Source organism: Macrotis lagotis, chromosome X (genome assembly GCF_037893015.1).
Source record: "Macrotis lagotis isolate mMagLag1 chromosome X, bilby.v1.9.chrom.fasta, whole genome shotgun sequence".
Classification (NCBI taxonomy): Eukaryota; Metazoa; Chordata; class Mammalia; order Peramelemorphia; family Peramelidae; genus Macrotis; species Macrotis lagotis.
In genome coordinates this window covers 566,328,104-566,344,321 of record NC_133666.1, presented here as the reverse complement: position 1 = coordinate 566,344,321, position 16,218 = coordinate 566,328,104, and the positions used below count along the sequence as shown (strand labels likewise).

The window sequence follows — 16,218 nt, the reverse complement described above, 5'->3', positions numbered from 1 at the left end:
TTTTTGAGAACAATATTGCCATACAAAGTAAAAGTACTAAAATAAACATGTTATTTGACCCAGAAATTTTATTATTGGATGTATACTTAGAAAGTGTTATTAAAAAACAAAATTATGTATTTAAATATTTTCATAAGAGCATTGTATGTATTTTAAAAAGGAAACAAGCTAAAATAGTATAAAGTGTTTAAATATATTATTCTTTAATGAAATATTGCAATACATTTTAGTATGAAGAATAGAATCACCTTTCCTTTTCTGTGCTGTGGCTGCAGCCATGAATATGCTCAGACTTCAGAAGAGACTTGCCCCTAGTATCTTTCGATGTGGAAAGAAGAAGGTATGGCTTGACCCCAGTGAGACCAATGAAATTGCCAAGTCCAATTCCCATCAGCAGATCCGGAAGCTGATTAAAGATGGGCTGATCATCCATAGACCTGTTACTGTGCATTCTCGAGCCAGATGTCAAAACATACTCTGGCTCAAAGGAAGGGCAGGCACATGGGCATTGTTAAGAGAAAGGGTACTGCCAATGCTCATATGCCTAAGGTGACTTGGATGAGGTAAATGAAAATTTTGCCCATCTACTCCAAAGATACCGTGAATCCAAAAAGATTGACCACCATATATACCACAGCCTTTATTTGAAGGAGAAGGGAAATGTGTTCAAGAATAAGTGGATCTTCATGGAGTACATTCATAAACTGAAGGCAGACAAGGCTCGGAAGAAACTCTTGGCTGACCAGGCCGAAGCTTGCTGGTCCAAGACCAAAGAAGCATGAAAAGGTTGGGAAGAGTGTTTGCAGGTTAAGAAAGAGGAGATTATCAAGACTTTGTCCAAGGAGGAGGAGACTAAGAAATGATTCTCCCCATCTCCTCTGTACATAGTACCTTTCTATTTGGCTCATAAAATAAAACTTGACAGGCTGTATTGGAAAAAAGAGAATACAGTCATCAGGAAAAAGCTTTATGAAATATTCTAAAAATAAAAAGTAAAACCATAGGAATGGAATTTTCTTCTAACACTATGACTCTATAAAAGCAAAAGCATATAAAAAGGAATGAATAAAGAAGGCAGAGAAGGATATAGGGTTATTAAAATTATGATTATTTATATATTGAAATTAATGTAAATGTAAATAATACTAAGCAAGTTAAGTTGTCTTGGTTCTGAGTTGTTTCTTTAATATAACAGCAAAATGCAAAATATCCAAGTTGTTTATATATAATTTGATTTTAGAGTTTAATTCTTCAAGTGAGGCCTTTTTACTTCACTGAGATTTTATATATATGAAACTGCTGACTGAGTCTATCTTTCTTTGGGATTTGAAAAAATTATAGATATTTGTGAAATGCAAAGGTACTTTCATTTAGTAAAGACAGCAATCAAGGTAGAATTTCTTAATTTAAATACATTTACTTGCAAATAGAAAAGACACTTTCATTTAGTAAAGGCAGGAATAAAGGTAGAATTTCTTCATTTAAACAATTCTAATTGGAAATTGAAATATAAAGAGAAATACAATTTATATTTTTGCTGTTTGTTCTTATATGATATAGATATTAGCAAGAAATTGGCCATGCACTGATTAGTAATAAATGGATTCAATTATCAGAATCCTATGGCAGAAATCCAGGTCATTTTACAGACTCTGAATACAATTTTCGTAATACTTATTCTTCTACCTTATTTGCCTGCCCTGGTTGCCTCTAAATCTCACCTAAAATCCTATTTTTCCCTAGGATAACTTTCCCAATAGCCAGTTCTAGTATGTTCTCTCTGTTATCCCCCCGCCCCCATCCTTCATAGAGGTTGTTTGTAAGTATTATTTGTTTGTTTTCTCTCCCATTAAATTATGAACTCCTTGTTGTCAGAGACTCCTTTGCTTCCTTTTGCTTCCATAGAACTTAGTAATAACTGGCAGCTAGGTAGTTCAACGAATAAAGCACAGGCCTTGAAGTTGGAGGACAATAGTTTGAATCCAGTCTCAGATGCTTTACACATACTAGCTATGTGACTTTGGGCAAGTCACTTAATCTTGATTGTCTTAAATCCAGGGCCATATCCAGTTGTCCTCATACATATTTGGACACTGATTCAGGTTACTCTGAAAGAGAAAATGAGAGACTTCCAGCCAAGATGGCAGAGAGAAGCCAGGCACTGTCCTAAGGTGTCCCTCAGAACTAATATGAATCAAGCCTCTTGACAGTATTCAAATCTACAAAATCCAGAAAAAACAAAGGAGAAGAACATCTACCAACAAGGTCTATTTCAGGGGAATGTGGGTGAACTGGGAACAGAGAGCCAGTGCAGGGGTGGTGGGATGAGACCTGGGACTAACCTCAGCACAGCCATGGCAGCTTTTGGCTTTGGCTTTGTAAGTGGGCCAGTGAGGTTGAAAAGTCCAAAGTAGTGGGTGGGAGAGCTCCAGCACAGAGCTTAGACATCAATCAATCAATCAATCAGTTCAGCTGGGCTGGAAGACCAGGACCATGAGCCCCTCATTTTCCATTTTAGTAGCCCCCCCATCCCTGTGGGAAAAAGGGACTCTTCCCAGAACAACTCCCCCTCAGTACAACACAGTAACAACTGCCTCACCACCTCAGACTCAGGTGTGTGACAGCAGATCTCTCTCAGTATTCAGTGAATAATAAGATTAACTATATAGCCCAAGGGCTCAGCACACATTGTTCAAGGATAATTCAGAGCCTGCTGCTCCCCCCATCCTCTTAGACCTAGGAAATAGGTCACAAATCAAGGTCATAGACACTCCAAAGAAAGCCTCTAGCACCTCCTACTGGCTGGCCCACTTGGAGTCACAAAGCTCAGTAAGCAAAACCTCTATGGTTTTCAAAACCAAAGATATGTGAACCAGTCATTCACCAACACAAGATCCTAGGAAAATGAAGAGAGTCCAGTAAAAGGGGTCCATTGAAAGCTACCTGGAAGACAAAGACCTAACTAAGAGTAAGCTAGAACTTCTGAGGAGAATATAAATTGGTCTCCATCCCATAAAGACTTCTTAGAAAAGATCAGGAAGGAGTTTAGAAATCAATTGGAAAAATTGGGGAAAGAAATCCAAGAGAAAATTAATACCTTCCAAGAGAAAATTAACATCTTGCAACAACAAAACAAATTCTTGGAAAATACAATTGGACAAGAGCAAAGAGCAAATAATTCTTTCAAAACTACAATTGGGCAAATGGAAATAGAGTTGCAAAAAGAGAAATGAAGAAAATTCATCTCTAAAACCAGAATGGAATCTTTGGAAGAAATGACTTCAAGAGACATTAAGAATCTGTTGAACAAAATAAAAAAAAACAAAAAAAATAGAAGAAAATGTAAAATACCTCATTGTCAAGACTACTGACCTAGAGAAAAGATCCAGAAGAGACAACTTAAGAATCATTGAGCTTCCTGACCACCTTGAGGATAAAAAAAAAGCCTAGCTCAATATTTCAGGTTCTTTTGAGGAAAATTGCCCTGATATCATGGAAGCAAAGGAGAAAATAGTTATTGAAAGCATATATTGATCCCCTCCTGAAAGGGATCCCAAAATGAAAATAACAAGGAATGTTGTAGCCAAATTCCATAACTATCGGATACAAGAGAAAATACATAAGCAGACAGAAATAAACACTTTAGATACCAATGAGCCACAGTAAGGATTACAAAGGATCTAACTGCATCAACATTCAGGGATTGAAGGACTTGTAATACGACATTCTGAAGAGCAAGGGAGCTTGGAATGCAGCCAAGAATTCAGAATCCTGCAATAATGAGCCATCTCTTCCAAGGGGAAAGATGGACATTTAACAAAATAGGAGAATTCCAAATTTTCCTGATGAAAAGATAAGAGCTAAATAGAAAAATTGGACTTCAAACAGGAGAGTCAAGAGACACATGAAAAGGTTAATAAAAGGAAAAGAAAAGAAAAAAAATGCTATTCAATAAGATGAGACTGACTATATCCCCACCTGGGAGAAAGATTCTCATAACTCTTGGAAATTGTAACTCTATTAGAGGGAATATACTTAGCCAGAAGTAATGGACACTCATGACCTATCTGTGACTCTGATGAAATGATTTAAAAACAATGTCTTGGGGTGGCTATGTGGTGTAGTTCATAAAGCACTGGCCCTAGAGTCAGGAGTACCTGGGTTCAAATCTGGTCTCAAATACTTAATAATTACCTAGCTGTATGGCCTTGGGCAAGTCACTTAACCCCGTTTGCCTTGCAAAAACCTAAAAAAACAAAAAAAAGTCTCCTTAAAAACTGGGGACAGTAAAGAAATGGGAGGATGGAGGACACATAATGGGGTAAATCACATTACATGAAGAGTTACAAAGGGCCTTTTGCAATGGAGGGACAGAAGGGCAGAGGTGAGAATCTGCTAGAATCTTGCTCTCACCATATTTTGCTCAAAGAAAGATTAACATACATGCACATAAGAAACTTATCTTACCTTTCAAATATTAAAAGGGGAAAAGGGGAAAAGGGGAGGAGGAGGAACAGAAGAACTAAAAAAAGGAAGGGAGGGAATAAGGGACAAAGGGAAAGGGGAAAGTTAGGAGAAGGTGGTGGATATAAGAGGGCAAACACACTGAAGGAGGCGGCATTCAGAAGAAAAATACTGGGGAATACAGATAAAGTAGAAAAAAGGGGGAAATAAAAACAGAAGAAAGATAGCATGGAGGGGAATAAAGTGTTAGTAATTATAACTTTGAATGTGAGTGGATGAACTCTCCCATAAAACATAAGTGAATAGCAGAGTAGATTAAAAACCAGAATCCTACAACATGCTACTTACCAGAAACTCATTTGAAACAGAAAAATTCACAGAGTGTAAAGGTAAAATGTTGGAGCAGAAAATATTTTGCTTCAGTCAAAGTGAAAAAGGCAGGGGTAGCAATATTTATCTTAGACAAAGAAGCTGTTAAAATAGATAACAATAAAAGAGACATGGAAGGAAACTATATCCTTTTAAAAGGTACCAAACACAATGAAGCAATTTCAATATTAAATATGCATGCACCAAGTGGTATAGCATCCAGATTCTTAGAGGAGATGCTGAATGAATTACAGGAATACATAGACAGTAAAACTCTGCTAGTGGGAGATTTCAAACTCCCTCTCTCAGATTTAGATAAATCTAACCATAAAATAAATATGAAGGAAGTTAAGGAGGTAAATAGAATGTTAGAAAATCTAAATATGATAGACCTTTGTAGAAAACTGAATGGGGACTGAAAGGAATAAACTTTTCTTTCTGTAGTACATGGCACTTACACATACTAGGGCATGTACTAGGGCATAAAAATCTTACATCACATGCGGAAAGGCAGAACTAGTGAATACTTCCTTCTCAGGTCATAATGCAATAAAAATCACTTGCAATAACGGGTCATGGAGAGACAGACCTAAAACCAATTGGAAACTAAATAACCTCATTTTAAAAAATGAGTGGATCCAACAACAAATTATAGAGAGAATTAATGATTTCATACTAGATAATGACAATAATGAGACAACATACCAAAATTTATGGGATACAGCCAAGTCAGTTGTTAGGGGATATATTATAACTTTAACTGCTTATATGTATAAAATAAAGAAAGAGGAAATCAATGAACTAATCATAGAACTAAAACAATTAGAGAAAGAACAAATCAAAACCCCCAATTAAATATGAAATTTAAAATTCTAAAAATTAAGGGAGAAATTAATAAAATTGAAATCAAGAAAATTATTGAACTAATAAGTAAAGTTGGTTTTATAAATAAAATTGATAAATCTTTGGTTAATTTGATTTAAAAAAAGAAGAAAGCCAAATTGCTAGTATCATAAATGAAAAGGGTGAACTCACCACCAATGAGAAGGAAATTAAAATAATATTTCAGAATTATTTTGCCCAACTATATACCAATAAATTCAATAATCTAAGTGAAATGGATGAATATTTTCAAACATATAAGTTGTTTAGGTTAAATGAAGTGGAAATTAAATTCCTAAGTAACCCTCTCAGAAAAAGAAATTCAACAAGCTATCACTGAACTCCCTAAGAAAAAAAATCTCCAGGGCCAGATGGATTCACAAGTGAATTCTATCAAACATTTAAGGAACAATTGGTTCCAATTCTATATAAACTCTTTGGTAAAATAGGTGAAAACAGAACTCTCCCTAACTCCTTCTATGATACCATTATGGCGCTGATACCTAAACCAGGAAGAGTTAAAACAGAGAAAGAAAATAATAGAGCTATCTCCTGAATGAATATGGGTGCAAGATTCTTAAATAAAATCCTAGCAAAGTGATTACAGCAAGTTATCATGAGGGTAATACACTATGACCAAGCAGGATTTAAACCAGAAATGCAGGGTTAGCTCAATATTAGGAAAACTATTAGCATAATTGACTATATCATTGATAAACCTAACAGAAATCATATGATTATCTCAATAGATGCTGAAAAAGCCTTTGAGAAAATTTAGCACCCATTCCTACTAAAAACACTAGAGAGCATAGGAATAAATGGATTGTTCCTTAGAATGATAAGCAATATCTCTCTGAAACCATCAAGTATTATATGCAATGGGGATAAACTAGAGGCATTCCCAATAAGATCAGGGATGAAACAAGGATGCCCATTATCAAGTGAATGTCGATCAATCTTAGAATGGCTGAACAAACTGTGGTATATGTGCATTATGAAACATTAATGTTCTATTAGAAACCAAGAGGGATGGGAGTTTAGAGAAGCCTGGAAAGACTTGCATGAACTGATGTTGAGTAAGATGAGAAGAACCAGAAGAACACCCTGACAGCAACATGGGTGATGATCAACCTTAATGACTTGCTTATTCCTTCAATGTAATAATCAGAGACAATTTTAAAGTACCTGCAATGGAGAATTTTATCTGTATCTAGAGAAAGAACTGTGGAAGAACTTTAAACAAAGTTTAATTTTTGAACAAAATAAAGAACTTTAAACAAAGACCAAAAAGTGTCTTATGTACTACATAATTATGCTATCTCTAATATTTTACTTTCTCCTCATGGATATAATTTCTCTCCCAACACATTCAATTTTTTTTAGGTTTTTTTTTTTGCAAGGCAAATGGGGTTAAGTGGCTTGCCCAAGGCCACACAGCTAGGTAATTATTAAGTGTCTGAGACCAGATTTGAAGCCAGGTACTCCTGACTCCAAGGCTGGTGCTTTATCCACTACTCCACCTAGCCACCCCCAACACATTCAGTTTTAATCAATGTATAGCATGGGAAAAATGTGAAGATTTTCAGACTGCCTTCTGTGGGGGGATGGGGTGGGGGAAAATTGTGAAATTGAAAACCTTACAAAAATGATAAGTAGAAACTACTATTGTATATAATTGAAAAACAAATAAAATATTGATTAAAAAAGGAAGTGAGACTAGTGACTTAGCACAGCATAACCTCGCTCAAATCCAATTCATGTGCTTGTCATAGTAATCACCTCCTAATGTTGTGGTCTTCTTCGAGAATGAAGGACAAACATCTTCATCAACGTCACTTAGCAATATGCAGCAGGTGTTTAATAAATGTTTCTTAACTGATTGATTTGACTTCTCCTAGGTAGATAATTGAACTGGTTTATTTCTTTACTCAAGAGTGATTTCCTTAGGGGGTAAATATGAAAAGTACATTTTAATAGTAGGTAAGCACTAAAAGAATTTTAATATTTATAAAGCCCTTTACCTGTTATTTCATTTATTCCTTACCACTATTGGGGTGGGAGTGGAGAGTGAAGTTCTATCATTATTCTTATTTTTCATATGAATAAGGGGGAGCAAAGAAAGTTAAGTATCACAAAAGTATTCAGTATCAGAGATAGAATTCAAACTCAGGTGTTCTTGTGTCTGAGTGACTTAGTTGCTTCTATACTGAAAAAAAAATGTTTTTCCACTTTTCTTGAACCAAAAGATGCCAATGATTAGAACAGCCACTGAGTTTCAGGATAAGTCATTTTTTAGGAAATTAAAGGCTGGGTTCAAACCAAGGGGCTTACTTAGATAGAGGCAGGAAATTGAGTTGGCTAGAGAGAGGATCAGGATATAGGGCTTCTCAGAAAAACCACATCCAAGGTACTGAAATGGAAATGGGAAATCAAAGAAGAGAAGAAAACTGGCCCCGATCAGGAAGAACAGCATCCAAGGGACTGAATTGGAAGTGAAAAGCTGAGAGTCAGAGCAGGAGTTATAATCAAGAAGGGCTTTATAGATATTAGGAAATCCAATATGAAACATATTGGTAAAATGGATTGCTTGTCAAATGCAATATGTTCATAAAACTCTTCCCTCTTTTTTCAGTATTAGTTCTCCTTCCCCTTACCTTTCACTAATATACTAGCCCCTTATCTGGTACTCCTGACCAGATGAGTTCATGGATCTCTGGAAATGTACTGTATTTGATATACTGGCATCTAGTTTAACTTAGAATGCAGAATAATAGATTGCTACTAATACTAGATCATTGAGTGGTCTGCTCTTCAGGTAGCAGTGTTGAAAAATAGACATCACACTTCATTCTCCATAGAAACTGTAGTTGACAGACCATCTGCACTTTTTTTGCTTCAATCCCCCTCCCCCTTCTGCTTAGATGGATTGTTTCTTTTGAAATTCTATTGTGAACATTCTCTATGAGGGATTTCAGCTTTTAAAAACAAGGCTGCCATAATTTATAATCAGAGAATTTTAGAGTTGGAAAGGAGAGGAAACAAGGAAACAAGCATTTTATAAAACCATCTACATTGTATCAAAAACTGCTAAGCATTTTACAAATATTATTTTATGGAGGCAACTAGGTGGCACAGCAGATGGAGCACCATCCCTGGAATCAGGAGGATCTGAGTTCAAATCCAACGTCAGACACTTAATTGCCTAGCTGTGTGACCTTGGACAAGTCACAACACCTCATTGCCTTAAATAAAATTTAAAAAACCAAAGATTATCATATTTGACCTTTGCTACAATTATTATTCTCATTTTACAGTTGAGGAAACTGAGGCAGACAGAAGTTAAACAAGTAATAATCTAATAAGCATCTGAAGTTAGTTTTAAACTCATCTTCCTGACTTCAGACCCAGATCTTTTTCCATTCCCTCTTACCCTCATTTTACAGATGATGATACAGGGGCTCAGAGAGGTAAGAGACTTGATCAAGATCATAGAACTTGTACTGGTAGATATTTGCTGATGAATCCAAAGATATAGTTCAGCTCAATAACTGCATTTATTGCAAGACACTGCTTTCTTTTTATTCTTGATTAGAACAAGATCTGATTTAAAAAATTGGTTTTTATGAACATGTACTTTTGGAAACATTTTGTAGTTATTGTTGAGCTCTATGCTTATATCTAAACTCTGAAACGGCTTAAATCCATGCCTTCAAAAAAAAGAACAGAAGATAACTGTGTAAAAAGTCATAAGTTCAATCCCTGCCAATGAATTTAAGCTCACTTGATCCCCTCACTGATCTGAACTTTAATTAATATGCATTTCCTAGCACTTAACCCGAATGGAGTATAACAAGATTCGGGCAGTCACTTTATATCTGCTGATTTTTCAGTACAGATGATCAACATTATGTAACTAGAAAAAACATTAGCATGTATTAGACTTAATTTTCTACCTTGAAAGCAGATGGTTTTTAAGTACAGTACATATACCTTCCCATTCCCCACCTCAAGTCTCATCCTTAAAGTGAGACTAGCTCTCTAGTCTGTGAAGCTACATTCAACAAAAGAGGCAGGGAGATGTAACAAATATTTGACATCAGAATGAGGGATATTTGGGTTCAGGTTCTGCTTCTGACACATAATTACTGTGTGATCATGGGCAAATCAATTAACTTCCAAGTATCCCCAGGCAATTCTCTAAGTTTAATTTGATCCATCATAGTGAGCAAGTTTCCTCCAAGGGCTTTCCTTCTGGCAGTGAAATCACATGTCCATTCTATGATTATTCCCAAATAAATCAATAACTATTTATTCAGTGCCTACTGTGTACTAGATGCTGATGATTCCAGGACGGGCACCTGTTATGCTCCACTTCACTGCTGAATGGACTATTGACTTTTTTTTCCTCCTTCTCAATAGCCACCTCTTGACCTTGGAGAAACTTTTGCTCTAAGAACAAGAGTTTTCCAGCTCTCCATTATGTATTTCTTTCCTTCTCTAGAATGCATCTTGAGGGTAAGGGTCTTCTGGTTTATTTTTATTTGTATTTGTGGTGTTTGGTATAGTGCCTAACATAGTAGATACTTAATAAATGTTTATTTATTGATTGCTTAATTGGTGCTTTCTCTCCTTTCTTTCCTGTCTTCTTTTGTGTGTTGTCTTCATTCTCATTAGATTGTGCACTCCTAGAACACAGAACTCTTTATTTTTCTTTTTTATATCCCTAATACTTAGCACAGTGTCTAGTAAACTTATTATATTCTAAGTTTTTAAAAAATGTTCATTAAATTATTGAATTGATAGATGTTTTCACTAGATATATAGATACAAAAGTAATATAGCAATGTCCTCCAGGAACTTGAAATCAACAAAAACTTATTTGTTGTTTGCTCAATGTAAAGTTCCATTATAGCATATTAGGGATATATACAAAATAGGAAAAGATAAGTCTATACCCTCAAGGAACCTGAAGTCTACTGCCCTGCCTCAAAGTTGGTGACAAAGCTCTTCTTGAAAAGTGTTGTATCCTACCCCTAATGTGCTCCATTTCCAGCACCTCATGGAGATGGGAAAGTGATGGAATCAAAAGACTAGGATTAGGACTTCAACTTCCTTATAAATAGAGTGACTCAATATCTTCTCCATTCTCTTCTTTTGGGGAGAGGAATTGTCTCAATAGGAAATATAGAGGTGAAATTAAAATTACATTTGGGGAGAGAGAGATAGAGAGAGAGAGAGAGAGAGAGGGAGAGAGAGAGAGAGGGAGAGAGAGAGAGAGAGAGAGAGAGAGAGAGAGAGAGAGAGAGAGAGAGAATTGATTTTTTCAAATCAGCTCAAAACATGTTTTCATTCAAATTTTATTGCTCTCATTTTGCAAAGATCTAGCCAAAAAAGAGCAAAATCAATACTTCACATCATTGCATTTAACATTCACTATTTCTTCAGATTAATATAGTTTAATTTCAGAAACTGGACATCACATGACTCAGCCAACACAGGATATTTGTTATTTCAACAAGATTTCAGTGTGTATTAGGAATTCTACTGAGAGATCCAGAAAGGAGCTTTAATCAAAGATAAAAATGCAGAGAGTACAAAGCTTCCTAATTGAATGCATATCTAATTTACTGTTTTGACTTGCATGAGAGTAAGAACCTCATGAGTTATAGGTGACCTCTTAATAAGAAATTAAATTTGAGATTGATTCAAATCTGGCGCACTTAAATCACCTCATTAATATTGGTAATTTAGAGCTTCAGTTCTGTCTCCTGGTTATATGATGCTTTCCATCCCAGGATCATTGCTGTCCCTCATTTCCCAGTCTTTTTTTCTTGTTTTGTTTATTATTTATAGTTATCATCTAACAAATTAATTTGAATATAGAATATTTCTGTTGAATTGAGTATTAACTGATTTCCCCTCTTTCTTTGTATCCGTAGCACTTTGCATATAAGTGATTAATAAATGCTTACTGACTGGCTGACAGGCCTCATAAATGTTTATCTGTATGGGTCTATGTTTATATAATAGTCCCAGGTAGATTTACTTGTAAGTTCTGGTTCTGTGATGTTATGGAGTGATTTTATATCGTCAGTAAAGATTACAATTTGTTCATTTTAAAAATACACTTGATTTATTGTTCATGCTTTTCCATAAATTATCTTCAGACCATTCATCTAATATTTTGAAGACTTTCCAATGTTAGTGTGTAATTAATTTTTTGTGATGACTGAATAAAGCTTAGATTATACATCTGTTGTCTCTCTTTGGCACAACATGATCTACACCATTCCCTTTTTGATTATACAGGTTCTCAAAGATGTCTTTCACAGTTCTTCTCAAATCCAAGTCATCAAAAGATAATTATTCTTCTTAGATTCTGTTGTTCATGTTTTGCAGTTAAATAACAACATGGGGAGAAGACTGAAAATTGTAATATGGGCAATATGAATTTCATGCTGATTCCATTGAAGAGGAACTATAGTATTTTGAATGGGGCTTCAATGTAGTCAGTGTAATATCACCTGTAAAAATGGATATCAATAAAACTTTTATTATAGGAAATTGCTCTTCGGTTTGGACTTTGCTTAGGATATCTGACATGGATGGTAATGCCAGAATATCATGTCATTATGGTCACATAATTAAGCTAAGCTTAACAATCCACACAGGAAAAGTTCATAAAAAGTGCATATTGCCCAAACTGCAATGAAATTCTTTCTGTGATTCAAAAGAGGTTTGAGAAATACAGAACAGGTTTAAAAAGCCTTCAGCATGCTAAAATATTTATTTATGTACAAGAAATATTATAGAATGTGAAATATATATATATATATATATAATTGGACAAAGTGAGTTGTTCATTTATTGAGAGCAGGAATTATTGGATGTTTAACTTGAATATTGAATATTATCTGTGAAACATTTAAAAGCCTAGCCCTTGGTCATAAGTGTTTGGGGAGAAAAATTTAAGGTATTGTGTATTCAACTTCATGAGATAATCATAAAAAAAATCACTTTTATATTTCTTGAAATATTGAAGTATCCTTCATAAAAACAGTGTACATTTTTGACAAGCATACATCATCCTGATTGTTACCTTTCTTGATGCTGTCATTCAGAATAAAAATTATCTCTGTGATTACATTTCTTATGGATTCTTAGGTCTCAACATATACATATAGGAAAGGTTTTGTTTAAGGAGAATGCACAAGGCTGTGATTTTTTATAATTAATTATAATTGCAGAAAATAAATAAGTAAAACATTTAAAAGTAAGTTTAATTTTATGCATAATTCTCAAACATAATTATATGTCCATAAATATGTTTCATTATTAGTACTTTTGGACTTGATTTACCATTGAATTGAAATGTATTCCAATAACTTTTTTGTCTTGTCCCCCTTTATATCATTATACTTGTCATTCTATTGGTGCTACTCTCTTTTTTCAGTATTAGATCATATAAGTCTTTCCATAATTACCTGAATTCTTCAAATTCATCATTTATTTTGAGAATAGTAATTCATTTCTTTCATATAGTAGAATTTGTTTGGATTTTCCACAATTAATAGACATACATATTTTTTCCAATTTTTGCATTAAACTTGTGAAAAGAAAACTTTTGAAAGAAAACATCTCTAAATAATGCAGATCTTCATCTGTTCTGCAGCTTACAGGGTCTTGTCTGGGACTGCTTAAAGATTTATTTCTTTGCCAGGATTCTCATAGTCAGCATGTGTCAGATGTGGAACTTGACCCATTTTCTTGGATCTTGATCCACTATGACACATTGCTTCTCTTCTAAGTCTTTTTTCTAAAATAAAAAAAAATTGCTCTAAATATTTTGATATATATGTATATGTGTGTGTGTGTGTGTGTGTGTGTGTGTGTGTGTGTGTATGACCTTTCTCTCTTTGATTACCTTTTTTCCTCCTAATATGGGATGGCTGTGATAATTGAACCACTCTAAAACCAAAAATTGCTAACAAAAATTACAAATAACTCAATATAAAGACACGAAATGAACTTAAATGTAAAGTCAAACCAAAACTATGGTATGCTTATGAGAAAAGGCATAAAATATATTAACAAGGATAAGTATGACCAGAGAAGGAAGTAGACTGATTATATAGCAGTAAGTGCAAGCAAGAAATGTAAATAAGAGATTGGTATTCTCAAAGTATTAAAAGCATCAGATCCCAAAAGAAATAAAGAACAATAGTTTCAGAGATAGTTTGGTTACTTGACCTAAGTTCAAACGATTAGACTAAAAAAAGATAACAAAAAGCTCTAGCATGTTAGCTTTATGTTAACTATGGTAAAAGATTTATGGGGAATTAGGCAATTACAGAAGATGAAATGTGGTAAAGGGGAAACTGGCATCAACTTGAAGATAAAGTAAAAATAAGTCACTGAATGAAGAACAATGTGATATAAAAGATAAATGGGTTGAAGATATTAAAATAATTGTTAAAAAATTGGTCTATACATTTAGTCAAAACAAGGAAATAAAAGACTTGTCATATTTACTTCTTCCTAATACATCAATGCCATTTTGTAAGTTAAAAATTAATATAATAAAAGTGATATCTGATATCAATAAGTTTTAGGTTTTTACTGAAACAAAAATTAAAAAGTAGCAGAGAAGCCCTGATTCTGGCCTTGAGAATTGTAGAATCAAAGGGTTTCAGTGCAAGAGGGAACTTTGGAAATTATTTTGTTCATATTCATTTTGCAGGTGAAGTAATTTTGTCCCAGTAATGGTTAATGTGTGTTTATGGTAAAGCTAATCTCTAGGAATTGATTAATGCTAAATTACAATTCACAGTAGAGCTCTCAATGAATGTGAAACTAGGGTTTTAACCCTTAGCATCTATAGATATATTGAGGGCATTATCAGTAGTATATTTCTTATTCAAAGACAACTACAAGTCCCGAGGCTTTAAGATATAAAATTAGAAAAGCAAAGTCATTACTTTAAACATTAATCTATTTCTAGAGCTAAAAGGTGACCTGGATAAGAGGTAAAATATGGAACTCCTGACACCTTGTGGGAGTTCTGTGTATTACTAAGCAAACATTTCTGAAAATTATTTTAGATTCATGAATACAAAAAGAAATAACAAAAGATGAAACAGCCCTATGTGGACAAGAATGTTTTGGTTTTTCTGTTTATCATTAGCATTTAGTATACTGTCTAGTACAAAATAAGCATTTTATAAATGCTTATTGATTGAGAGATTGGTTGAAAATTTAAAACAAACTGATTTGCTAAAGCCTTAGCCTAAATACCATTTGCCAGAACTGTGTGGGTAGATGGATATCTTAGTCATATACTTATTGCCTGTGAATAATAGTATTTTTTCTTCTAATTTCTTGTTCCTCACCTGTGGTCTAGGCTTTGCCACTTCCTGCCAGTGCCTCAGATTCCTCTTCATCCCCATCTCAATGAAGGACACAATTTTTTTTTCCTTTGTCTCAGGTCATTTATGATACTTGTCCCTAAATATAAAGATTCCTAGCTGCAGCTCTGCTAAAAACAAATAACAAAAAATGGAAAAACTTAAAGAGAATTAAATCATCACTACACCAGCACTCAGATTTGATCACAATTGTAGACTAACATTCTTCTCAGGGCAACCTTGCAAGCAAAGCTATTAAAAATGAGGTCTGAATGGATAAGAAAGCAGGCAGTCTTGAATTACTCCTCATCTATCAACCTAAAAAAGTCAGTTCAAGGGACCATTCATAGTTGATTGAAGAATGACAGAATAATTCACAGAAGTAGAAATCAGGTCTTTGATAATTTTTAAACAAGACAAAGCAAAGCAGCAAGCAATGAGTAAGTACTAGGCTCTGTGCTAGGTGTTAGGGAGAAAAATAGAAGCAAATGGCATATGATCCCTGTGATTTACAGAATTGTGAATGTAGTAGAAGCAAAATCTGTTAAATGGGTGGAGGTTCTGCTTCTTGAGATTCTGCCTCCCTTGGACACTGTTGATTGTATCTTGTCTTCCCTTGACCCCATTGTTTGTACCTTATCCGCCATTTCCCTCTTCACTTAACCCACTTGACCTTGGTCTGGACACTGGTGGGCAGGAAATGAAGTGTTAAAATTGGACATCAAATACCTTGAGACAGAAAGGACCAGTACAGTTTGCCATTGGAGGCTACCTGGCTCCAAAGTGAAAGACCACACCGCAAGTACCACTCTCTGTCCAGTCTACAATAGAGGGGGACTAAATAGGAAGCACAGCCCCTTCAAGCTCTCTTGCTTCCTCCAGCCTACCATTCAGAAGGATGGGCCTTCCTCTGGCTCTTGCTTAAACTACGCAGAGCTCCATGGGCTTCACCATGTGGCCTGGTTAACCCAAGCCTCATGGCTGCCAGCCCTTTTCTCTTCTCTCTCTCTCTCTCTCTCTCTCTCTCTCTCTCTCTCTCTCTCTCTCTCTCTCTCTCTCTCTCTCTCTCTCTCCAAATGTCAGCTGAGCCTGCAAGCTG

The 16,218-nt window shown here is 34.8% G+C and overlaps 1 pseudogene; it reads left to right on the top strand.

Annotated features, from left to right (window-relative positions):
* Positions 1 to 277: 277 nt before the first annotated feature.
* Positions 278 to 863, top strand: LOC141502787 (large ribosomal subunit protein eL19-like; annotated as a pseudogene).
* The last annotated feature ends 15,355 nt before the right edge of the window (positions 864 to 16,218 follow it).